This window comes from Mirounga angustirostris, unplaced genomic scaffold, assembly GCF_029215605.1.
Source record: "Mirounga angustirostris isolate CCGP_5_RB_7025 unplaced genomic scaffold, mMirAng1.0.hap1 SCAF_1, whole genome shotgun sequence".
Lineage (NCBI taxonomy): Eukaryota > Metazoa > Chordata > Mammalia > Carnivora > Phocidae > Mirounga > Mirounga angustirostris.
This window is the reverse complement of record NW_026991709.1, coordinates 89502375-89528609: the sequence shown is the minus strand read 5'-3', so window position 1 is coordinate 89528609 and position 26235 is coordinate 89502375. Positions and strand designations below refer to the sequence as shown.

General features: G+C 35.6%; 1 protein-coding gene across 1 annotated transcript in view; it reads left to right on the top strand.

Moving 5' to 3' along the window:
* Positions 1–26235, top strand: part of NAALADL2 (N-acetylated alpha-linked acidic dipeptidase like 2) — a 1210813-nt gene that overhangs the window by 393797 nt on the left and 790781 nt on the right. The window lies entirely within an intron of this gene.

Below are 26235 nucleotides of genomic sequence, written 5' to 3'. Positions count from 1 at the left end.
GACTCCAGGATCACGACCTGAGCCGAAGGCAGTTGCTTAACCGACTGAGCCACCCAGGCGCCCAACCTTGCACTATTTTTAATGTATTAATTTATTTTTCAATTTGAGTATAGTTGACACACAACATTACATTAGTTTTAGGTGTACAACATAGTGAGCCAACATACACATTTTGCCATGCTCACCACAAGCGTAGCTACCGGTCTGTCACCATGCAAAGCTATTACAGTATCATTGGCTCTGTTCCTTATGCTCTACCTTTTATTTCTGTGATTTATTCATTCCACAACTGGACATCTGTATCTCCCATTCTCCTTTACCCTTTTTACCCATCCCTCCATTCCCTTTCCCTCTGGCACTATTATAGCCTGTCTCACAGATGAGGAAACCGAGGCTCAGGGTGGATAAAGTAACTTGCTTGAGGCTACACAACTAGTGAATGGCTGGAGAGCGATTGGCACAGGTTTGGATGAATCTACAGCCTATTTCCCTAATTCATTTTAGAAGTCATTTAGTTTTATATCAAAAGCACTTTCATGTCATGCACCCCATCTTTCCTTTTGTGAGTTTGTAGAAACCCTGAATTTGGGGCCACTATATATTATAATATTAACTTTGTTTGAGGACCTACTATTATGTCAGGCACTCTCATATATATAACCTCCCAGAATCCTTACATTCATCCTATGTGGTATTTATCATTTCCACTTTTATGGCACATACAACAGGGAGACACGTAATTTCCCAAAGGTTATACAGCCTAGAAACTGGTAAGGTTAGACCCTAACATTGGTCTGTGGCGTTCCTAAGCCTTAAAGTCTTTCTATTATGCTACATAGCCTTTTTTCTCTGAATTTATATCCAGTGATAAATTCCATTTTATTTCCCAGAGTCCTAGTTCTTCCTTATAGGATAAACTGCTAGCAACAATTCCATCCTCTAGGCTCTCCTCATAAATGTCATTTTCTCAGAGATGCCTTTCCTGATTTCCTATATTACCTTGGGTTTCCCTTTTACATAAAACCGAGGCACTTGCTTGCTCCTTTATGTAACACTCTTCATACTTCTAATTAGACTCTTTAAATTTCTGTCTCTCCCACTAATCTTGAAATCTCCATGAAGATGGGGACGTTTTGTCTTGTGTACTACTAAAATCCCAGGCCTACCACAAAGCACAACATGGAGCAGGCCCTCAATAAATATTTTGTGAATTAATTTATGAATTTTTAGATGATTGGTAGGCCTGGGGAAATAACATTTGTGTATTTAAATTGATTATAACTTAAGACCACATAATACAGTAAGAAAATCTTGATAATAAGAACAGAATAAATACAACTCTGAGATGGGACAACGCTTTTAGGACCTAAAGGCCATGTTAATGTAAATTTTCTGTGCTTCATTAAAAGTCCTGGAGTCCACAGAGAAAAATTACTTGCTGGCTTCTTGCTTATTATGTTGTCAAAGTATACATCCTAGGCCACTGTGCTCCCAGAGTCTAGCTTTGACTATGGGTTTGTTTATATGGACACCTATCAGTAGCAGATGATAGAAAATAAACTAGACAAAACACAAGGCCTTGATACCATATTGCAGTCCTAATAAAGGCAGAGTTAAGGGAAAGCACTTAAAAACAGTCACCCGTCCCTCTCAAAAAAGGGCAGCCAGATATTGAGCTGATTAAAGTAAATTTAAGTTTTTCTATCATTTCTTTTTATCACTTCAAACTTTTTTGTAAAGTAGTAGTAACATTTAAATAAGCTAATCACTGAGATTTATGCCTCTTAGTGTCTTAATTATTAACTCTGATGACTACAAAGGTGAATGATTTCTCTTTTGGAGGTGATAACCCCGAAACAGATGACTTGGAACCAGGTAGAGAAAAAAATATGGCTGGTTTTATTATTCAGTTTCATACTGAAGCATTAACACTGCATAAAGCCAATCATAAGACCACATTTTAATATACTCAGAAATAATTATTTCAAATAAATACATAAATGTGAAAAATATAATCTATGTAAATCTATGTAAATGGATGTTTATAATGAATTAGTATATAACATTACTGAGTAGATTGCTCAGGGTTTCATTAAATAAAAAAAACTAAAGACCTGGGTTAGCAAGAAAAAGCTCTTTTGCTCTATTTCAGTTGCTTTAGGTTGTTAATCTGGTCCAAGATGATCAACTTCTCATTAATCATAATAATTAGGGGTAGATTTACTGAGCATTAGTGTAATTTTCAATCATGCTAATAGTTGTGCAATCCTCTGTTCGTTAATATCAATGAGGTAAATTAAAATCATGACATTATAAAGAAGAGGCAGAAGCTGTAGGAACTTTCATGGATCTTCCCTAAACCCCATTAATTTAATTGTAATATGTTGTTCCTCAATACTTACTTTCACTCCCTTTATTTTCCATTGCTAATGGTTCTTCAGATTGGTTAATGAGCATGCTAACCTCTTAATTTAAGTGACTGCTATGGCATGGTCTAAATCACACATACTTATCTTTTCTCATTACCTTTAACCCTTTCTCACATGTTCAGTCGATAGGCATTTATAGAGTAGTCACTCAGGTAATTTGGAATTAGATATATCAGCACAATACAAAAGAAATACATCTCATCTTCCGGGAGATCACAGTCCAGAAGACATTGTGGATTAGATTGGTATTATTATTAAAAATATAAAAGCAATTCAAAAGTAAAAAATTCTCTCTTCATTGTGACCTTAAAATTCTCATTTATACTCCAAAGATGGCAAAATAAGTTCCCTTCTTCATTTCTTATATTTAGTTAGATAGCCCCAGGGAGGATTTTCCTGAAAACATTACCTAAAATTAGGTCCTCATCTTATGGTAATTATCATAGCTTTTTTTTTCCCTTCATAGTACTTATCAAATTTTAGAGTCAATACTCCCTTTTGTGATTATTTATTTACTTTCTCTTCTCTAGGTTGGGCAAATTGAGGGCAGGAACTGTATCTCTAAGTTCAACCACATTGTCTGGCACGTTATGATGCCCAAATTTATTGGTAAATAAATGAGTGGTCCACTGTATTTGTGGTGCTTATTCAGAGAACAAATCATAAAGACTTGCTTGATCTTAGAATCTAGAATATGACCGTGTTATCCTTTTGCATGGAAGAGTCTTGAATTGGACCTTAGAAGGATATTCCATTTAGTTGGAAGATAGTCATCCTCATTAGAGAGTTTACTTTTTCAAATCTGTTTATTGAAGAGAAAAACCTCACAAGTTTTGAGGGAAAAAAATCTCTGGACCAGGGACCTCTTGACCCCAACTTTACTAGATATATAGATGTGCAGTGACTGATCTTCTCATTCATTCATTGAGCAAAAATTTTTGCCATCTTTGTGCTGGGCACCAAGAATTACCCTAGGGATATCATACATGGCAAGGTTTCTTTTTTGAAAGAACTTAATCTGATTGGAGAAACAGTTGAGGTCTCATGCAACTATCACATGGCAGAAGTGGAACGTGAACTTACTGCAAAGGGCTCAAGGCTGTGCTTCTCCCACCCCCTTAAAACACACAGCCAGTTCAAAGGAGTTTGGACTTCACTAAAAACAGGTGTTATGGTCTAATGAAGTTTAAGTACAGGAGACATGTATTCAGCATTTTTGTTTGTTTAGTATGGCAAGAAAATGGAATACGAATTTGGAAATGGAGGGAGAGAGAGAATGAATGAATGACCAGAAGACTAATTAGGAAGCCATTGCTTACCCTGGCAAAAGGTAATTGCAGTAGCAGTGGAAATGAAGGGGAAAGGGAACAAATGAATTCCAGAAAGAAACGCAATGACAGACAAATGTGGGGGTAAGGAGAGATGTAGGTGAGAGAAGGGATGGGGCTAAATGAGACCTCCTGTTTGTAGCTTAGTCACCTAGGAGGGACATGTTGCCATTCACTGAAGTAAGGAATATATGCTGAGAAGCAGGTTGAGGAAGGAGAAAATTTCAGATTTCGATTTCTTTTTAATACTGTGGGGACAAATTGAAAGGGGCCCTGAGTATTTCCTGAGATGTGATAGGCATGTTTCTGCCTGTATCGTTGCTGTTTGCTACCATGACCATTGCTGCTGCTAGTCTTCCCACTTTTGAGTATTTCTTCTCAGCTAAGCATTGAGATACGTTGCTTTATATGTGTTTTCTCACAGTCCTTACAACAAACCTACGAGATAAATGTCCATCTTTATTTTATACTGAATAAACAAAGGTTCAATGAGGTTAAGCATTGCTGAATGATGTTGCTAAATGTCATGAAATTAATGACTGTCAGAGCAAGGACTCAACCTAACTCCAGTGCCGGTGCTCTTTCCAGGGCTTTCCACCTACTCAATTTCAAACCATTTGTGTTTGAAGAACTTGGGTCATTCAGGTTTACTGATTTGTCAACTGGGGATGATGATAACTGCTTCAGTGAATCAGAAAGTGTGAAACTGAGGTATGCTACCAAGGGTGGCATGTTATTATCGAAAAGCTCCTAATTTTTTCATGCCATTCAATATTAATTAATTTTGAGAGTTAATTAATTTCTAGAAAATAATTTGATTCAACTGTGGATTATAAGTGGTTTGTAATACGGGGCTACAATTTTCTTGGGAATGCTTAATTTGTCCTCTATTTAATGCCTCCAATAGAGAGAAGATTGTTATCACAGACTTTTAAAAAGCTGAAGATGGAAAGAACTTTAGAGATTATTTAGTAGAAGGGTTTATATGAAGAAACAGATCTAGGCAGTTGCAATTGACAGCCCTGAAGTCGTATCCAGAGAGACTACATAATATATTAAAGTTGAGTAGCATCAGCATCTTTATCCTAGTGATGAACTCCCCAATTGACTACAGTCCCCACCACTCCCTATTATGTTAATCGCAGACACTTTTCACTCATTTATCTTCCTAGCCCCATAGTGCTTATGTTTATGACACCTAATCTGGAGACTTGTTCAGTACTGTAAATTAATCCTACAGGAGAAAATATAATCTGTGGCCCAAGATTTATTGTCTTTTCATCTATTAAACTTGTCACTAATTTTTTTCATATCAGTTGGCTAGGATTGTCATAACAAAATAACACTGACTGGGTGGTTTAAACAACTTGAATTTGTTTTCTTAGAATCTGGAAGCCCAAGATCAAGGTGCCAGTAGGATTGGTTTCTTCGGAGGCCTCTCTCCTTAGTTTGCAAATGGCTGCCTTCTCATTGTGTCCTCCTTTGGCCTTTTCTCTATGCACATGTATTGCTGGTGTTTCTTCCTCTTCTTACAAGGATACCAGTCATATTGGATTAAGGCCCACCCATGTGACCTCATCTGAGCTTAATTGCCTCTTTAAAGGCCCTATCTCCAAACACAGTTATGTTCTACAGTTCTGGGTGTTAGGACTTTAACATATGAATTTGGGGGAGGACAGTATTCCATTACTAACAGGGAGTTTTTGTTGAATGAATAAGGGAGTGTTATTTTGAACTGGTTGGGACTGTGCTTTCCTTGAGAAAGCCCATTGCATTGTTTTTTAACCTCCATTATAGCACTGTTTTGTATTACAGTAATTTACATACTTGTTTTATCTTCATTACAAAGTTGTAAATATCTTGAGGGCAAAAATTATAGTTGTAGGCCTATTACAGAATATATCTTCGAGGGAATTACTTGATTAAAAGAAAAAGCAACACTTTCACTCTCAATTTAACACTCTCTCATCAATTTTACTTAGACTTCAGCACAGAAGAAGAGTAAACAGTTGTTTTAGAAGAAAGAATTATTAAAGTATTGAATAAAATTAACCATATGATTTAACCAGTCTTGCTAAAATTGAAGGCAGTATCTGATTTCAATGAGCTGCATGTGTTTATATCAAGTTTTTTTAATAGATGGCTATTTTTATATAAGATTAATGTTACAGCTCTAATTGATATTTGTTTTAAAAATATATACACTTAAAAATTTATGTAATTATGTTTGTAGGAAAAATGTTATTAAGTGAATATATATATGTATATATACATAATATATATATATCTTTTGCCTGATTGAAAAACTTATTTCAGGTTTAATTTTGCATTTCCAAAGCCTGAGTAGGAGTGGTATGACTTGTTTTCAAGTAAATTGGGCCATGCAGTGGATTTATCTGTAGTGACACATATGGGGGGGGGAGAGTATTAAAAATATTTAAATATTAAGAGGCACTTAATTTGCCATTGACCTAACTTTGTCATAAAGATTTTCACAAGTTTTGTCTAATTGATTAAATCCAAAGAAAAAAATGAAATATATGAAAACATAGCTTATATTTTTTATTTTATATTTGCTGGAGCATTGCTTTAAAAGCATATAGCAATGACTGTTGAATATTATGTCAGCCAATTCAATACCCATTCCTTTTTGGTGTTTTGTAGGGCTATTTATAAAATAACTTCACTGAAATAGCTGAAAATATCAACTTTTTACTGTTCAGTTAACTTTACAGCATCTGAAGGATGAATGTTCTCTGAATCTTTGGCTCCCCATTGTTTGTTTACTCATTTGTTGATTTAGTCAGTTGCTTAATAAACCTTTATTGGGGGCCTTTCAGGTATAATGTTCTTACTAGATGTATTATCTAGGTAAATCCCTGAGCCCTTAATGTGCCTTGGTTTGTCACCTGTTAAATACACATGTTAATGCTTCCTATGGCTATTGAGGATATTAAATGAGCTAGTATTGTGACAGTTCCTGCACAGGGCTGGACATATAGTAGGGATCTCCCTAAGTTATTTTTTTCTTCCTTCCAATCTGCTCCCAGAACCTACTGTTTCTCTTGTTATTGTCCAGATTTTAATTATAGCAGAATTTTGGGACTTAAAGTTGGAGAATATTTTAGCAATACTATTGTTCATCTTCTCCTTTTTAGAGAACTTGAAAATGGAGCTAACCTATTCAGGAAACATTGTTCAATTGGAGAACAGTTATTTAATTTTATTCAAGTATTTTCCTTGATCATTATAGCATTTGGTAGGGTGGGGGGAAAGAAGGAAAGAAGAGAAAAAGGCAAAAAGTTCAAGGTATGTTGGCATTATATCTCTTGTGACTTTTGTGGTGTCTATGTGTTTATGTCTAGTTACTTGGGTGTTTTGTTTTGTGGGGTTTTTTTTTTTTTTTTTTATTCTCTGATTAAAAGAGAGAGACTCATGCCAATTTTCAAAATTGATATAATTTTTTAAATTTTGCTAATTTGGGAAATTATGGAAACTTGCTTTATAGTCAGTTTGGTTTTAATGCATTAATTACCATTTGAAAGAAAAGTATTTGCCAGTTTCCTTCATAACTGGTACACTAGCATCAGGTTGCCATCTGCCTTTACTTAATATAGGAATTGTGCCATAGACAGAGCTAGGAAAACAGCATGTTTCATGTACCAGCATACTGGATTCGGTTGTCAGTGCCTTCCCTGAGTGGCTTAAAAGCTCTCTGAAGCTGATTTGATATCTTTCTGCTTCTGCCGTCTTCTTCACTAGTTGGGGATAATAATGATTATTGACTATGACGGTAATAACGTTATTAGGATAACTAATAATTTCAGTAGTGCTTATTGGAAGAAGTACTAAAGGGCATCCATAAGGGCTAAACTAATTTCCAATCATATTGAAAATAAGACAGCATTGTTGTGCAAGGAAGAACTCTAAGATGGTCTCCAAGATTCCTGCCTCCTGGTATACATAACTTGAGTAATCCTTTCCCCTTGAGTATGGGCAGAACCCTCAAATAAGATGAGATAGTTACTTCCTTGATTAGGTAACCTTATATAACAAATGGTGATAGAGTGGTCCCTACTGTGATTATATTGTGTTATCTGGATGGGGAATTGGAATCAGGGAAAGCCTTTCCTGATGTCCTAGAAGAAAGCAAACAACCATGTGGGGCTGCTTAGGGGGGCTATATGGTAAGGAAATGTGGGCAGCTTCTAGTTGCTGAGATCAATCCCTGGTTGACAGCTAACAAGAATTTAGGGACTTCAGTCCTACAGCCACAAGGAGCTAAATTCTGCCAACAAGGTGACTAAACTTGGAACAGAACTTCTAGCTCTAAATGAGAACTTCAGTGTGTCTAACACCTTAATTGTAGGTTTGTTAGACCTCGAGGGGGAGGATCAACCTAAGGAAAACTCACTTTCGACCCAAGGAAACAGATAAGGAAATATGTGGTGTTTTTGTTGTTGTTGTTGTTTCTAAAGATTTTACTTATTTGAGAGAGGGAGAGAGAGTACAAGCAGGAATGATGGGAGGGGCAGAGGGGAAAGAAAGAGAATCTCAAGCAGACTCTGTGCTGAACATGGAGCTGGACATGGAGCTTGATCCCATGACCCTGAAATCAGGACCTGAACCAAAAGCAAGAGTCAGTTGCTTAACCAACTGAGCCACCCAGGCACCCAGAAATGTGTGGTGTTTTAAGTGAAATATGTGGTAATGTGTTATGTAACAATAGAAAAGTAATACAATTGTGTAGTATAAATATGATAGACATGGATAATCCTATACTTTTATACTTAATTTGATCCATTTTCTTTTATAATTAGTACTCTATAAAGCACGATAAGGACAGCTTTTCTTTTATGATGGATTTGAAAAGAATTTTGGAGGGCACCTGGGTGGCTCAGTTGGTTAAGCAACTGCCTTCGGCTCAGGTCATGATCCCGGAGTCACTGGATCGAGTCCCACATCGGGCTCCCGGCTCAGCGGGGAGCCTGCTTCTCCCTCTGACCCTCTCCCCTCTCATGCTGTTTCTCTCTCTCTCTCTCTCAAAAAAAAAAAAAAAAAAGAATTTTGGAAAACAGTCATAATTAGTCATACATTTTTAAAACTCTCTTATGGCTTTTGATCATAATTTCTAGCAGGATATTCTTGTAACTTATAAAGTACTAGAAACAATTGAGCCTATACATTATATTTTAGTCATATTCAAAATTATTTGTTTTAATACAAGTCTAGTTTGTCTAGTGTGTTTTATACATATTATATTATTTTGTGTTTCTAAAAGAGTGCTCTGAGAAGTACCATTTCCTATGTGTTTGCCTTGATTCGGTGACTGAGCTGTTGATTGTAAAAGCAACCATTTATGCTGAAAATGACTGTTCATCTTAACTTATAAGAATGTGATACTGATGGGGCACCTGGGTGGCTCAGTCATTAAATGTCTGCCTTCAGCTCAGGTCATGATCCCAGGGTCCTGGGATTGAGCCCCGCATCGGGCTCCCTGCTCAGTGGGAAGCCTGCTTCTCCCTCTCCCACTCCCCCTGCTTGTGTTCCCTCTCTCGCTGTGTCTCTCTCTGTCAAATAAATAAATAAAATCTTTAAAAAAAAAAAAAAGAATGTGATACTGATAAGACCAAGCCCCTATTTGTGTGCCAGTTAGAGTTGCTCTACTCTGTAGGATGCAATTGTTTAGATATCTATACTCAAATTCCATTCTCTGTCTTAGGGAAATCACCAGCAGTGCGCACTCATCAAATGGCATATCATGGCATAGTCCTAAATAAAGTATAGCAAATCCTTGTTAGAAACACATAGAAATTCAGTGTGGGGCACTGAAATGTTTTAATTCCTTCCTCTGCCCCAATGAAGATGAAAAACAAGTAAATATTAAGAACCTAGGTTTTACATTTCTCCCTTCAGTTGAACTCTAGGGTGCGGCAGGGTCCATCAGCTGTTGCTTTCCTTTGCTTGGGGATTTATTCTGGTTCCCAGCTGCAAAAATTACCAAAATCTTAAGTCTGCCATCTAGAAAATGTCTACACTGACAAGTCTATTCTGGAGGTTAAGTAAGCATGCATGAGATTGTAGGCAATTTTGTGGACAGTACGTTGGACTGTCAGGCCAAATAGGATGTAAAAACAAACAAACCAAAACCAAAACCAAAACCAAAACCAAAACCAAAACAAAAGCAGACAACAACAACAATAAAAACTGAAGTTTTAATCGGCACTAGGGCAAGCTTCTGAGTAGACAAGCAGTTTTATTGTTCTTCTGGAATTTTTTGTGCTTTTACCAAATTGTGACCAAAAAGATAAAAGTAGAGACTTTGAATTCCATGTGGACAGGGACCGTGCCAATTGTTTTCATTTTTGTATTCCCAGGGCTGAGGACAGTTCTGTAGCATACAGGCCTCCAACTGTATGTTTATTTTACTCCTCTGAACCCTGTTTATGCCTTTGTTTATATGCTGAAGCATGTAGAATAAGGTTGAGAAATAAATAATGCAGACTTTGCCAGTTGCAGTTCTGGACTCTTGAAGAGAGATTTGTATATGTGCTAGGATATATCGATGGTTCCTGCCTAAGACACCCATCATTTAAAAAGTAATCTGTTACTTTTAAATTACTGAATGTAAAAAATATATTTTAAAAATAAATACATTGCTGAATGACTTAATTTTTAGAGGAATGATTGATTTTTCTCTGGCATTTTGGTTAGCCCTGTCATTTACAAACCTAAGTAAGCAACTACACGAACACTTATATTAACTAGAACAAAGCAAACTGTGTTAATACACATGATGGCACTTTTTCCAGTGGCTATTTGAAAAATCTTTAGAGGACACCAAATGATTTGGACTATGCTTATTTAGTATTACTAGACATATGGATAAATTATTTTTCCAGAAACATATATAACATAAATCTATATACAGATACAGATGACCAACAAAATGAGTTTCTTTATACAATTATAATTCTAAAAACTTCATTAATCCACATTTATTGATAATTCTTGGTTGCATTAAAATCTAGGGATGTGGGGTGCCTGGGTGGCTCAGTCAGTTAAACCTCTGACTCTTGATTTCGGCTCAGGTCGTGATCTCAGGGTTGTGAGATCGAGCCCCATGTCCAGCTCTGTGCTGAGTGTGGAGTGTGTGTACCTATAGCTGCTACCTAATAAAATATGCAATGGAGATATAAAGCCTAATTTATATGGTGTTTTGCTCATAGCTTTTTTGCTGGTGAGCTTTCATACCCTGTATTTCTTATTTTTCTTCTCTCTCTCTCTCTCGCTCTTTCACACACACACAAACGCGCGCACGCGCACACACACACACACAAACACACACCTATTCTTTAATCTACACTTCCCTGTTTTCCAAAATGATGCTTTGCCCTGTGGCTATAACAGAGAAACAGCTGTAATACAAGATGTCAGTGTCTCCGTTAACATCACCTGCCTCAATAACAACTCTGATTCGTGTTTTAAATAAATGTGTCATGACTATGATTGCATTATTATTGGGTGTAAATGGATAAGAGTCTAAGGGAAAGTGATAAAGATTTTAAAGGCTTCTGAGTTTAAACATGAAACTTTGATCCTCTTCCCTTTGTCTTTCAAAGTTGGAAATATTAGGTACAAAATAACTTTTCCTCCTTCTCCACCTTTTTTTCATTCTCTTCTCTCCCGCCTTTCTGTCTTCCCCCCTTTATTTCTTCTCTGTGATAGTATGGCTTTGGGGAAATATTAGTAAGATTGAGGTGAACAAAATAATTTCTTCCACTTTCATTACTTATATCTCTTCTTTTGCTTTTGTGTATAGCAAATTGGGGTGTGGGTAGGCTGGAAATTTAGTGAAGCAGAAGCGAAAGAGAAGAAAATGAGAAAGATGGGGGAACATCTGTAGGAGGGGGAAGTGGGGCAGTGCTCCCTGAGGCAGAGGGGCCGAGCTCTAAAGTGGGTGTGCTTAAGTGTGATAGTACAAAGTGTGGATCCTTGATGGTGGATCATAAGGAATTTTACAATTAGCTCTAAAAATTCTAAGACCTGAATATGTTTATAGATCAATCATTTTTTCATAGGCATATGTGTAGGGGTAAACTCCATCTTCCTCCTGTGTTTCTCATTCACTCCCTCATTACTACTACACTCACAGCCCTTCTGACACCCAATCTGTGGGGATTTTTCCCCATAACAAGCAATTCCCAGGGACACCAGCTTGGGCGTCCTACAGTTTAATTTGGTTTTGACATTATCTACCTGGAGCCTGCCCCCTCGCCCCCAGTTCCGGTACCAATCCCAAGGCCAGGTCATCACCTGTGTTTCTAACCAATTGCTATAAATCAGAGGTTCCCACAACCCCTCCTCAGGTTTGATTAATTTGGTAGAGTAGCTTGCAGAACTCAGGATAACAGTTACATACTGTTTACCAGTTTATTGTGAAAGGTAGGGTACAGGATACAGATGAACGTCCACCAGATGGGAGAGATACATAGGCAAGGGGCCCAGAGCTTCCATGCCCTCTCCAGGCCACACTGCTCTCCTGGCACCTCCATGTTTTCACCAACCCCAAAGCTATCCAAACGCCATACACTTGAAATTTTAGTGACAGCTTCATCAGGAAGGCATGATGAATGAAGAACTCCTTTTCCAGAGAAAAGGAGAATGAAGGGGTCGAGGAGCTGAAAATTCCAGTGAGGGCTTAGTCTTTCTAGTGACTAGCCCCCATCCAGGAGCTATTCAGAGTCCCAGCAAGTTTCCCCATAGAATAAAAACAGACTGCTGTTTCCCAGGACTTTCCAAGGGGGTTAGGAACTGTGTCGGACCAGTACCAAAGACCAAATATTAGAACAAAAGATATTCTTAGTGCTATTATCACTTGAGAAATGATAAGGAATTTTAGGAGCTCTGTGCCAGGAGCCAGGAGTAGAAACCAATGCGTATTTGTTTTTCCTATTATCTTATAGCATATTTTAGTTGTTTAGTTGGATCAAATTTTAGATCCCTTCAAATTTTAGATACAACTCTAGCATGAAATCTTTTAAAATATGTGAGCATTTGTATACCCAATAAGTCTAAATAAATGAATCTGTTCTTTATGCTCTAATAAGGACAATGAGTTAATATCAATATGTAAAAAGAGAATACAGTCTTATTTAATATAAAATTGAGACTCCATAAAAAAATCACAGTATATAATATTGGAGAAAATTCATGAAAGATCCAAAGGTGGAATAAAAGTTCATTACACATATTTGTGACAAGAATAGGATTTTAAAAAAAAAAACACTTTTTGTCTAATTATAAAAGTAATATATGCTCATTAAAGGAAATTTGAAAATGGTAAACATATAAGGAATAAATAATCCCATCACCTAGTTTTAACCACTATTAACATTTGTATATCTTTATTTATGTGAATATATATATGAATATATATTTATATATTCTTAATCTTTCTTGGTATAGCTGTTCAAGTTTTTCTTTAAGTTACTTATATTCACTTATTTTTATATTCATCTGTATTACTTATCACACTATTTATACAGTGCATTTGTGTTCATCCCTGCATTCCTTTTATTATGATTTATGTTAGGGGAGGAGTTGGGAGCAGGAACAAGTAAGAAAAATATATGGCAAATAAGTGCTCAATAGGGTTTGGATCCCAGGTGACTCCTTCCCAGACCTTGGCCACTAGATTACTTCATTCACCTTTTTTTGCTTAAATTTCTTCATCTTTAAAGTAGTATAGGGTAGAGATTAAATGAAAGGGTAAATTTTAAGGATGCATCTCAATGCTTGGCACATTTTACATAATCATTTAAAGCTATTTATTGTTTTATTATTGATAGCAATGGAATGATGGATATTGTAGTCAAATCATCCTCTTGGAACGCCTGACTGGCTCAGTCAGTAGAGCATGTAACTCTTGATCTCAAGATGTGAGTTTAAGCCCCACACTGGGTGTAGAGCTTATTTTAAAGAAAAAAGAAAAAAAAATCATACTCTTTTAAGAAGAAATAGGACGCAAACACTTTGCTTTAAAGATAATTTTAAATGACATTATTTAACAGAAATTTCTCATAAATATGCCAACTTGCCTATAAAAATAGAAAATAATAGAATTATTAAAAGATGATTACCTTCCCTCCCCCCAAGATTCAAGTTTTGGACTTTAACATATGTTTTCCTCAGTGGAGGAGAGATAAGTTATGAATCCACAGCTCATAAGAACTTGGATATCTCATTTAAGTGATCACTAAGGCCTTTCATTTGCTTTATAAGTATCTTCATGGAAGACAAAGGAGCACAGTAAGCATAGTTAGAAGATTGCTGGCCAAAAATACTAGTAGTATGACCTTGGGATACCTATTCACCTTCTTAGCTAAAGCCTGAGCTTCCTCTGTTGAATCGATGATGCCCTAAAAGTTCATTGAAAAAAAAAAATGAATGAAATAATGTTGTAAAAATAATATATTATCACTTAGGAAGCACTCAACTACTAACTTGCCAGGCATCCCAAACATCAGTTCTGGTCTGAATTACTGTTCAACTGACAGTGGTTTTTCATGTATATATATATAATTTAACATATATATATATATGAAATTATCTTTAAAGCAAAATTTTATGGATAGTATGGTAGGCTTATGGTAGAAAAATCTCAGATCTAAGGTCAAGGAATTAGAATTTGGTCTTACCAGAACAGAAGGGCCATGGGGTATTTAAAGAAACTGCTGTAGGGTAGTTGACAAATTTTCTACAAAATGCATCTTCAGGGCAACCTCTAGTGGAGTGAATTTCAGCTTAATTTAAGGTTGTGAGACCCTCTTTTTTGGTGAAGTCATTAATTTTACTCCAATATGTAAAATTAAGGACTGAGACCCGCTCCAGCTTTCTTCCCTCCCCATCCTCATCCTATACCAGGATAAAACCCCAGGGGATCTATAGAACTTAGGTGAAAAATACTGGTCCAGGATAATCCAGTTTTAAGATAGTTACCACCTACAACCAGGGATGATAGTCAAAATATTTAACCACTAATAGGGCATGAACACTGACTACTCACAATATATTCCAGCTACACACATCATGTAAGGCTCTACTGGGTGCATAGGGGCTGGAATTTAGTCCTGCTTTTAATCAAGATATTTTATTCTTGGAATATTAAATTGATTTGGTTATATATGCCCAAAATGTTAGATTTCTCTGAAATATTAAGAGACCAGGCAAAGCATATAACACAGTTTTAGTAGGCACCAACCCCTATTTCACATGTATTAATTCACATAATCTTCACAACCATCCTGCTAGTTGTGGATACTATTATTATGCCCATTTTACAGATGAGTAAACATGGAGAAGCTGAAATACGGAGAGGTGAATAAACTCACACAAGGACATGCTAGTAGGGGGAGGTGTCAGAATTTAAGCCAGGCTTTAGAGTTAGGGCTCTTAACACTATCCTATGCTATGTTTTATCATTAAACCTGCCAGGCTGTTTAGAAAATATGGTGGAGTTAAAATTTTTTAAGTTGAGAATGTCTCTCCTGTCTCTTTTGCTTACATACTATTTAAAATCCTTTGATCAATTTTGGAGTACCTGACTGCCTCAATGGTAGGGCATGCGACTCTTGATCTCAGGGTCATGGGTTCAAGTCCCATGCTGGGAATGGAGCCTACTTAAAAAAAAAACTTAGCCAATTTTAATGTCAGTTTTTAATTATTAATTGTTAGTTGAAGTACTTGGAGATAGGCCTACAAGCTAGTGGATGAAAATCCCAGCATTAAGCAAAACAATTTGTTCAGAGCTTAATCTCTCTTTTCTATAATATAATTTTTTAAAAGGAATGTTTGTTGGTATACATGAGAGTAGACAGGGAAAATCTATTAATTTTGATTAACCATGCTCCCTTAATACTTATTATAAAATATATATTTCCCCAATAATAGCAAAAATTATTGTCATGAATAAACTTTGGAAGGTGAATTTATTTTTCCTAATGTGACTGAGATAAAAGCTTTAAAAAATATCATTAGCATTTAGATATAATTAAACATTTAATTATAAGTTATCCTAGAATATTATGAAATCCCATTATATTAATAATTCAGAAAAGGAACCGATTACCTTTTAGAATCAAAAGGCTTGAGAAGACCCGATAAATGGTGATACAGTAGTTTACCTGGAGGTACATATCTTTGATATATTTGTTTTTTAGGTAAATGTTTAATTTATCTTAGAAAGAAATATTAACCAGGGAATGTCTGATGATAATTTCACTTTCCATATCGGTGAGTCAGGAAATAATTTACATGGATCACTGGAATTTTTTTTTTTTTCTTTTTGGGTAAAGGGAGACAAAAGGGAGGATTATGATCTCTCAGAAGAGATGTTGCCGGGCGCCTGGGTGGCTCAGATGGTTAAGCGTCTGCCTTCGGCTCAGGTCATGATCCCAGGGTCCTGGGATCGAGTCCCACATCGGGCTCCCTGCTCCTTGGGAGCCTGCTTCTCCCTCTGCCTCTCTCTCTCTCTCTGTCTCTCATGAATAAATAAATAAAATCTTTAAAAAAAAAAAAAAAAAAAAAAAAAAAGAAGAGATGTTGCCTATTTAATCCATAAAAGAAAAAGTGTATCTTAAGACGGTTTCTAAGACATTCTTCAGAATTTAACAAATTGGTTTGGGCTCTCTTGACCTTCTCTTGTAGCTCTTATTTTCTTCAAAGAATTTTTATCCTCTCCTCTGGAGTCCTCTAAATTTTTATTTGTTCAAATCTGTATATTTTTCACCACATTACAGTATTGCAATAAAAGATCAGTACTACAATGATTGAAATTTTGTTTTTGTCTTTTATAAGCATTTTGTTCACTATATAATATAAACATAAACATAATGATATTATAATCTATTTTAGCCAATTTAAATATTTCTTAAAAAACAAAAATAATGAGGGGCGCCTGGGTGGCTCAGTCGGTTAAGCATCTGCCTTGGGCTCAGGTCATGATCTCAGGATCCTGGGATCGAGCCCCATGTCAGACTCCCTGCTCAGTGGGGAGTCTGCTTCTCCCTCTCCCTCTGCCCCTCTCTCTCACTTGTGCTGTCTTTCTCTTTCTGTCTCAAATAAATAAAATGTTTTAAAAATAATGCAAATTTAATGAATAGGAATGTTCTAGAACATTATAATATATTAATATAACTAATATAAATTTTATATTATAAATATATATCCTTCCATGAAAAACTGCTTAAGTTACTATTGAATTGATGTGTTTGTTGGCATTTGGGATTCTATCTACCCACTTTCTTAATTAAGCAATACTCTGCCTCTAACATTCAAGAGTATACATCATTGTACATTCCTGAGGAAAATCTTTCAGTGGCTCCACATTATCTTCAGGATAATTTCTAAACTCTTCATAGCCTAAGAACTTTATGATTTGACTTCCTGTGACCAATGTGGCATTATGTATTGCCACTCTTCCACTTCCTGAGGCCAGGCTTATTATCTTTTACCTCTGAGTTTACAGACTAGAATGGCTTTCACTTCTTAACTCACTTTAGTTGCTGCCTTCCTTTGGAAGCCAGCCCGATCTCCCAGGCTATTCTAGTATGTCCTTCTCATAGCACATAGCACTGTATATTGTAACTCATATTTAGTTATCTGTCCCTTCAGCAGGTCTGTGAAATTCTCAAGGGCAAAGCCTTTTGTTTTATTTGTGGTTGGATTTCCAGAAACTCGGAATATAATATATGCCATATCAGAGGCATTTGTTGATTGGATGCATGAATTAAAAATGATGATTATAGGGGCGCCTGGGTGGCTCAGTTGGTTAAGCGACTGCCTTCGGCTCAGGTCATGATCCTGGGGCCCCGGGATCGAGTCCCGCATCGGGCTCCCTGCTCGGCGGGGAGTCTGCTTCTCCCTCTGGCCCTCCCCCGTCTCATGCTCTCTCTCTCTATTTCATTCTCTCCCTCAAATAAATAAATAAAATATTTAAAAAAATGATGATTATAATGGTAACTCTCAAAACGTTGAGAGATCGTGAAATAGTTTCCAAATCAAAAAGGAAAGATAAAATTGATATAAGTTGTTTTAATAAGGATGTGTTTATTTATAAATATGCTTACTAATATTTAGAATAAAGATAACTTTTATTAATTGGAATTTTTGATGAATGAGAGAAAAATTTTCTAGTTACACTATTTAAGATTAACAAAAATTTATTATGTTTATAGGGACACATTTTTATGCATATTAGGCTTGTTCCTTATGGTGTAAATAATTCCTCCTCACTTGATTATGGTTTTAATATATGTTATATGTTTTATATTTTTTCAGATAATTATTTGCACAGTTTTAATCACATCCATTATATCTTCAAAACTGCATTTATAAAAAGCCACAGCTCTCAAGACAGTATAAAATATCCTGATATTAAATTGTATTTTAAAACTGAAGATTTACTTGAAATTTGTATTCATTAGTTCATAAAAGATAAAAATGAAGCTCTAGGGTAAATTCTAGATTCTGTAAACAAGCCTTAAATTATGACAACAAAACCTTACTTTTTCTCTTTAAAAATTCAGAATGGTGTAATAGTAACAGAATGTTAACTTGGTTTTCCCCATACTTGTAGAGATGATTGTAGAGAGGAAAAATCTTGTTCCTTTTACCCTCCTAGTTTCAAGGGCTGGAGCCCTCAAATCAAACTGATAAAAACAAATTAACAAGAGAAAAAAAACCAATTTAATTATGTATTTGTGGGATTTAAATAATGAATTGAGACCCCAGGAGGAATTCAGGCTTGTATACTATCTTAGGCTAAGGGACTTTTGGGGGAGGGGAGGTAGGAAAGGTATGGGAAAGAAGGGTTGTTCTGTTATGCAGATAAAAGTCTCTCAAGTGATGACTTGTCTCTAGGAGTAGTTCTCTTCCTGGTTTGGACATATCTTTACAAACAGAAATTTTCTTTGTAAGTTAAATTACTTCATATGTAAGTTAAATTACTTCATATTACTTCATATAATCTCCTGTAAACAACACAGGGAAGATCAGTTGAAAGAAGTTTTATTATTTACAGTTTCCAAGAGAAGGAGGCATGCCACACCATGTAGGGCCATATGGGGAAGTGACAGACAGGTTTGGTCAGGAGGCAGAAAGAATGAGTGGATAGCATGGCCCAGATTCTTTACTGTAATTTCAACAGAAAGGCAAGGCAGGGCATAGGTCTGGTTCGTTTGAATAATTTGGGGAGCTCTGGGCCATAGGAATAATCTCTAGATGTCTGGTACCTAGTCCTGGGGTGATTAGGACATGGGGAATATTGGCTTGTGTAATACCTTATACAAAAGTAAGCTCTCCCATACTTAGGTTAATAAATTGTGAATAGGCTAACAATATCTGGACAGTGAAGTATCATTATAGAGTAGTCAAAGTATAGGGCTTAAAGGATATTTACCAACTATGATAAAATAAATACAATAATGATAAGAATATGTACATTCTTAATTTAAAAAATGAATGGTAAATCTGCCTCTTAGAATTAATATAAAATATCTTGGTTTTTTCTATCATAAAAACTAATAATCATCAGATAGCACTGTTAGGATTTTTTAGACTATAAAGCTGTACTTGGTAAACTCTAAGGTAAGTGGAATCTTAGAACGTGAAGAACAAAAACTGTTAGTGTCAGTCATTGTTCAAGTCATATCATCACTGAGGACCTAAAGAATAAACTATCAGAGGAGATAAGCAATTAAGACAAGATCAAGGATATGACTTCTGGTCATGAGTCATAGACCTTTGAGTTAGAAGGAACAATAAGAAACTCTCTGATATAGGTTGCTGTTAGGTAAAGTATTTTTGCCATTCAATATTTGAAGCAAGCTCTAATCTTCCCAAGCACCTATAGTTCACATAATGAGAAGCAGTGAGGAATAAAGAGGAAGGAAAATAGCTCCTAAAGTCAGACCCTGTATTAATTTACAAATAGTGTCCCACAATCTTCATGAAAGTCGTGTGATAAGAATGTTATAATCCCCATTTTTTTTAAAAGGAAAAAAATTTAATTAAAAACCTAAAATAATTACTCAGTGTTTAATTTCCGAGGGCTGGTGCAGCAAAGTGCCATAAACTAGTTGGCTTAAGCGACACAAATTTATTGTCTCACAGTTGTGGAGCTAATAGTCCAAGATCAGGATATCAGTAGGACCACATTCTCTCTGAAGGTACTGGGGAAGGATCTATTCCAGGATTCTCTCTGTTAGCTTCTGGTAGTTCCTGGGCTTGTGGCAGCGTAATTTCAGTCTCCACAATGGTATTCTCTCTGTGTATATGTGTGTGCCCATGTGCGCACATGTGTGTGCATGTGCATGTGTCTGTGTTCAAATTTCTCCTTTTTATAAGGACAGTAAGCCAGTGTGATTCATCTTAACTAACTGCATGCATCTGCAAGGAACCTATTTCCAAATAAGGTCATATTCTGAGGTACTGGGAGTTAGGATTTCAACAAATGAACCCTGTTTTAGGGAGGGGGAGCTCATCCAGTAAATTGGTAGTGCAGTAAACATTTAATTGCAATTTTTTCTGGCTTTATGTTTTTACATTTTTCATGGCAGAAATAAATTTGTACATTGTTCCATAAAAGATGTTTTAATGTATTTTTTCTATTTTTAATAAATTGGAGAAGAGAGTGAAGAAAAGGCCATGATAAACAATTTGTTGGGAACAAAATCATGTAAGGTTTGTAATGTCCCATGATGGATTTGGGCTTTTATGCTGTTAGTAGGTAGGAAAAATTTCAGCAGGACAAGGAGATAATAGTAGGATTTTAAAAATATCAATCTCCCAGTAATATGCAAGGCGGATAGTAGGAAAGAAAAACTAACCACCAGAAAACAAGTCTAGAGTCTCTAACTAAAATCTAACCTTGAAAATGTAAAGCCACAAAGAGGTGGTGCATTGAGAATGTAAACCTGGGATAGAAAAAGCCATTTGGGGAAGATATATTTCATCAGACTTGGTTGTTAAGTACATGTGGGAATAGAGAAATCAGGAATGAGAGTTTCATGACTGGACACCGAAGAAGATGGTAACCTCCATAGATAGTAAGAACATTTTGCTTTGTGTTTTAGTTTTTGAATTTTAATTATATTTCTGGATTCCCTCCCCATTGTCTTATATAATAAATTTCTTTGCTGATTCACTTGCTATCCTTAAATAACAATGGTCATAAATCCCTTATGGGAACCACAAAAGCAGATTTCCTATTGAAAAACTATAATGTAATATATAAATGAATTAATTTGTGTGAGGATAGAACAGAGCATCATTTAAATGATGGATTGTGGAGTTTGTGTAGGAGAATTGAGTTTCTGTGAATGCAGCACTGTGTCCCTTTGATAAACACCACCATCAGACACCCATACCCACTTTGGTCCTAAATTGAAACAATTGATCTAATATTTCTTAAGTTATTGGCAACTTAGAATATTTTTGCTGTCTTATCTGATCATATTGGCACAGCTGTGGGCTACTTTGCTGTCACATTGTCATGTCTGAAATATATTTTATCAGTTATGTTATTCAGTATGCAGTTTGCATGGTATTCACTATCAATCCTGAGCAAATGAGAAAGAATGAGAAAATGAAGCTTTGTGTCTCATAAGAAATAATTAGCACTTTCTAAACGATTTAGAACATCTTGGTTCCAAAAATATTAAATATAGTTGGACGGTTTTTATAAAGTTTTGTAAAACAAAGTGAGGGATTGATTTATTTGGAGATAGTTTTAAATAAGGATAGCTTTTTAAGGTTGTATATATTTGGAAACCTGAGAGGAACTTTTCAAAGCTGATAAAACAGGGAAAAGTTGGGTTGTATAAAAATAGGATAAATTTTATAAGCTAAAGATTGATATAGGGATCATGTTCTACAGAGACAAATGGATTTTCACTGCTGTCCTAGATCAGTGGCTCTCAGTGCACATTTGAATCATTTGGGAGCTTTTTAAAACAATAATAATGGTTGGCCCTATTCCCAGTAGATTCTGATTTGATTGGCTTGGGCTACATGGGACCCAGGCATCAGCATGGTTTAAATTTCTGCAAGTGATTCTATTTGCAGTCAGAAGTGAAAGGCACTGCCCTAGAGCTTTTGTCAACTAGGAAATTGCATTGTTAAACATTATTCATCAGTAACATTATAACAATATGACATTATAACAATAACATTATAGGATCCTATTTACTATCAGCAATTAACATATCACAATGAACAAAATATAAGCATTTATATACATACTATACACAAATACCAATTTTATCATAATTTACAAGAACTTACGGGGGAGAAGAAAACCTTGATACTTAAGAAATAAGCTTTGTGTACCAGCCCTTTATCTGAAATGTCATTTGCAAATATCTTCTCCCATTCTGTAGGTTGCCTTTTAGTTTTTTTGACTATTTCCTTTGCTGTGCAGAAGCTTTTTATCATATGGTTTCATTCATATGTGGAATATAAGAAATAGCACAGAGGATCATAGGGGGATGGAGGGAAAACTGAATGGGAAGAAATCAGAGAGGGAGACACACCATGAGACTCTTGACTCTGGGAAACAAACTGAGGGTTGCGGAAGGAGAGGTAAGTGGGTGGGGGGAATGGGGTAACTGGGTGATGGGTATTAAGGAGGTCATGTGATGTACTGAACGCACTGGGTGTTATATGCAAGTTATGAATCATTGAACACTATATCAGAAACTAATGAAGTACTATATGTTGGCTAATTGAATTTTTAAAAAAAATTAGCTTTGTGGAGCAGAGGAGCACAAACCTGGTTAATATTCTCAATTTACCATACAGTAGACTTATTATTCATTTATTCAATATATTTTTGTTGACTAACAACTATGTACCAGATACTATTAAGTGCTTGGGGTAGAGTAGACAAAAATCCTAGCCTTCATGGAGTTTATATTCTAAATGTGGGGATTTGAAATTTAATACTATTGTTTTATTTTCTTTGTATTTCTTCTGAGGTTACCTACAAATTTCTGTTTTCTGTAATGATATAAAAATCATTTTAAAAATAAGCATTTGCATTTTAAAATTGAGTCTAACAAAATATATAAAATTATTAATACAGGCAATACATTGATATGTCACAATTATGAAAATATTAAATGAATGACAAATACTTGGCAAATTTTTGCCATCCATATGTGGACCCTAAAATAGTTTAGTTGCTCAAAAATGTAGGAGAAAATAGAGTTGGAAGCTTTACTTATATTTAGGGAAGTATATTGTTTAGAGTCATTTTAATCTTCTTCATTCAGCATATGTTTTATTTAAACTTTATATAAGAACATTAGCTGCCATTCAGTACAGTCAGATAGGCCCTGTATCCTATTCTGAAACTCATCACCCTATATGCAAAATGACAAAAAGCGGGAAGACAAATGAAGGAGAAAGAAACCAGAAGAGAATAAGCAATTAAAATATGCTTCTGTATGGAGATGGAAATGATAAAGGCCGTCCTTGAAAATATGTTGATTTGAAACAGGGGAGCACCAGCCTTACTGTTCACCTGAGAGAATAGGCACATAATGATCTTTACTATGAGTTAGTATTATGTTTGGAAACATTAGCATTGAAATTAAGTCCATGTGTAAGATTACTGTGTGTTTTTACACATGCCTAAATAAAATCTACAGGAAAGGCGGTGTCTGTATGAACACAGCACTTCTCGTCTTGTTTTTCTGTAAGTCTGTACCTGGCAGTAGAGCTGAGTTACTGAAAAGCAAGTAATATTAAAATTGACCCAAATAAGTGCAAATTCTAAAATAAATCATAGTTTACTATTTTACTAAGCAATACCATGGCTTACGTGGCATACTTTGCTAGAATGATCTGTTAGGACAAGTAATTTTGATATCTAGTGACCTATTAAAATTTCATTCAAGGTTTAACAAAATACACCTGTGACTATAAGGATATGACAATGAATATGATGAAGATTAAGAACAATTAAGATTTATGGTTTTATCATTTCTGTATTTAATGCACTGAGAACCACCTTCAAACTTGTTAAGTTTGACCTACAACTCTTCATAGACAGACTTGAAGATTGAATTTTCTGTTACTGTGGAATAAGAACTGGAAAAAGTGAGGATCAGTTGTGATAAGATCATTGTTGATTTGAACCAATGTAACTTCTTGGGTTTGCTAACAATGAACCACTCAAAGTTTTCTTGTCTGTTTCCAAGTCCAAAAAATATTTCAAACTCTCAAAGTAATGCTTTCTTTTTTGGTACAGATAGTATCTATTATTGGGTAAAATGTTCTTTTTGTGTACTTTTATTTACTGTACTGTCCAATCATAGTAACTCAATGCATTTTTATACTTATTTAACTAAAATAGTAATTTACTTTGGAGACTTGATATAATTTCTGCTTCATTTATTTTATATTATTCCTCAAATTTATAAACATGTTCTTTAATTGTCTAATAGCCCTAAAGTAATAATTACCTTCCCAAAAGTTTTCTTAGGAAAAAAATGATATTCAAAGTATGGAAATTTATGATAATTTGCTATTTAGAAACTGAATAAGATGTACTTATTGAAGAGCATGCTGGTCCATTTTGGAATGACACTTAAAAGATATATATCAAATCTAGTCATGCATGTCTCTAAGTATCCCATTACAGAGAAACATTTTTATAAATACAGATTTGTACGAATCAGAATGTTCTTTTAGATAGACGTGTAGAAAAGCTGTGAATGAACCATTCTGCCTTATTTTATTTAACTAGAAAGTGTTAGAGCTCTTTCACAGAGAAAGAGAATGGGGCATGTATAGAACGTGAAGGAGTTTTAAGAACAAAAAAATCTCTGCACATCTGTATTTTCTTCCTGCAGGAGAATCTAGCTGGGATGGGAGAAGAGAAAGTTAGGCATATTTATTTTGAAACAAACCTTCCCTAACCTTTCTTGTTAAGAATCCTTATGATGTGGAATACAAAGTGCTGTAGAAAGTAAGTAAATTAGGAGAAGTTGTAAGAGTTATGAGCATTCAAAAGGAAAAATGAGGGTTTATGATTGAAGATGTCAGAAGATGTTAACATTAATACATCCATACACCATATTTTAACCTACTCCGAGGCAGGAAATGGGCTAGATGCTGAGGATCCAGAGGCAAGCAGAAACAGACGAAGTATCTATCTTATGGAGCTTCTCTTCAAGTGAGTGATCCAGACTTGAATAAATATAAACTTGCAATTATAACAAATATTACAAAGGACAGATATACATGACATGAGAGACTAAGATAAAGGGATTTCCCAGGTTCAGGGGAGAGTTCTCAGAGGAGGTGACTCAAGTGGCCTTCATGGAGAAACCTCCCCTTCTGGTAAGGATATTTGTCTGTATAAATAAGTATTAGAATATAGCCTGCATAGAAAAATGTATGGGACCCCTAAGTGGCTCAGTTGGTTAAGCGTCCGACTCTTGGTTTTGGCTCAGGTGATGATCTCAGGGTCCTGGGATCAAGCCCCATGGTGGCTTGTGCTCGGCAGGGAGGCTGCTTGTGGATTCTCTCTCATTCACCCCTCTCCCATTCTCTTTCTTTCTTAAATAAATCTTAAAAAAAAAAAAAAAGAAAACTGTGTAAGTCATTGCAATTAAAAGACAAGAAAAAGGATTTTATTTTATTTTTTTAATGAGTATTAGTTTCCCAGGGCTGCTGAAACAAAGTACCACAAACTGGATGGCTTAAAACAACAGAAATTCAATCTATTACAGTATTACAGTTCTGGAGACTAGAATCCGAAATCAAGGTGTCAGCAGGGCCATATTCTGAAAACTCAAGGGGAAACTCTTCCATGCTTTTCTCTTAGCTTTTGGTGTTGCTGGTAATCCTTGGCATTCTGTGGCTTGTGGACGCATCACTCCAATCTCTGCCTTCATCATCCTATCTCCCTGTGCACCTCTGTCTCTGTGTGTACTCTCTCTTCTCATATAGGACATCAGATTTATTAGATAACAGATTTATTACCCTACTCTAGTGTGACTTAATCTTAAATCAATTACATCTACAAGGACTATTTCCAAATAAGGTCATATCCACAGGCTCTGGGTGCACATGAACTCTGAGGCATGTGCGGTGGGGTGGGGGAGAGGGGGGGGGAGAGAGAGAGAGAGAGAGAGAGAGAGAGAGAGAGAGAGAGAGAGAGAGAGAGACTATTCACACTATTCAGTATAATGTGAAACTCAAAAAATCTAAAAATAGGTCAACTTCCAGATCTTTTATCTGGGTGTCATTGTAACTGGATATAGTGTTTGGTTGAATGTTTGTGAATACTTGACTCAGATCATGTATGGCAGTCCCCCTTTATCTGCAGGGGATACATTCTTAGACCACCAGCGGATGCCTGAAACCACAGAGAGTACCGAACCCTATATACACTATGTTTTTTCCTA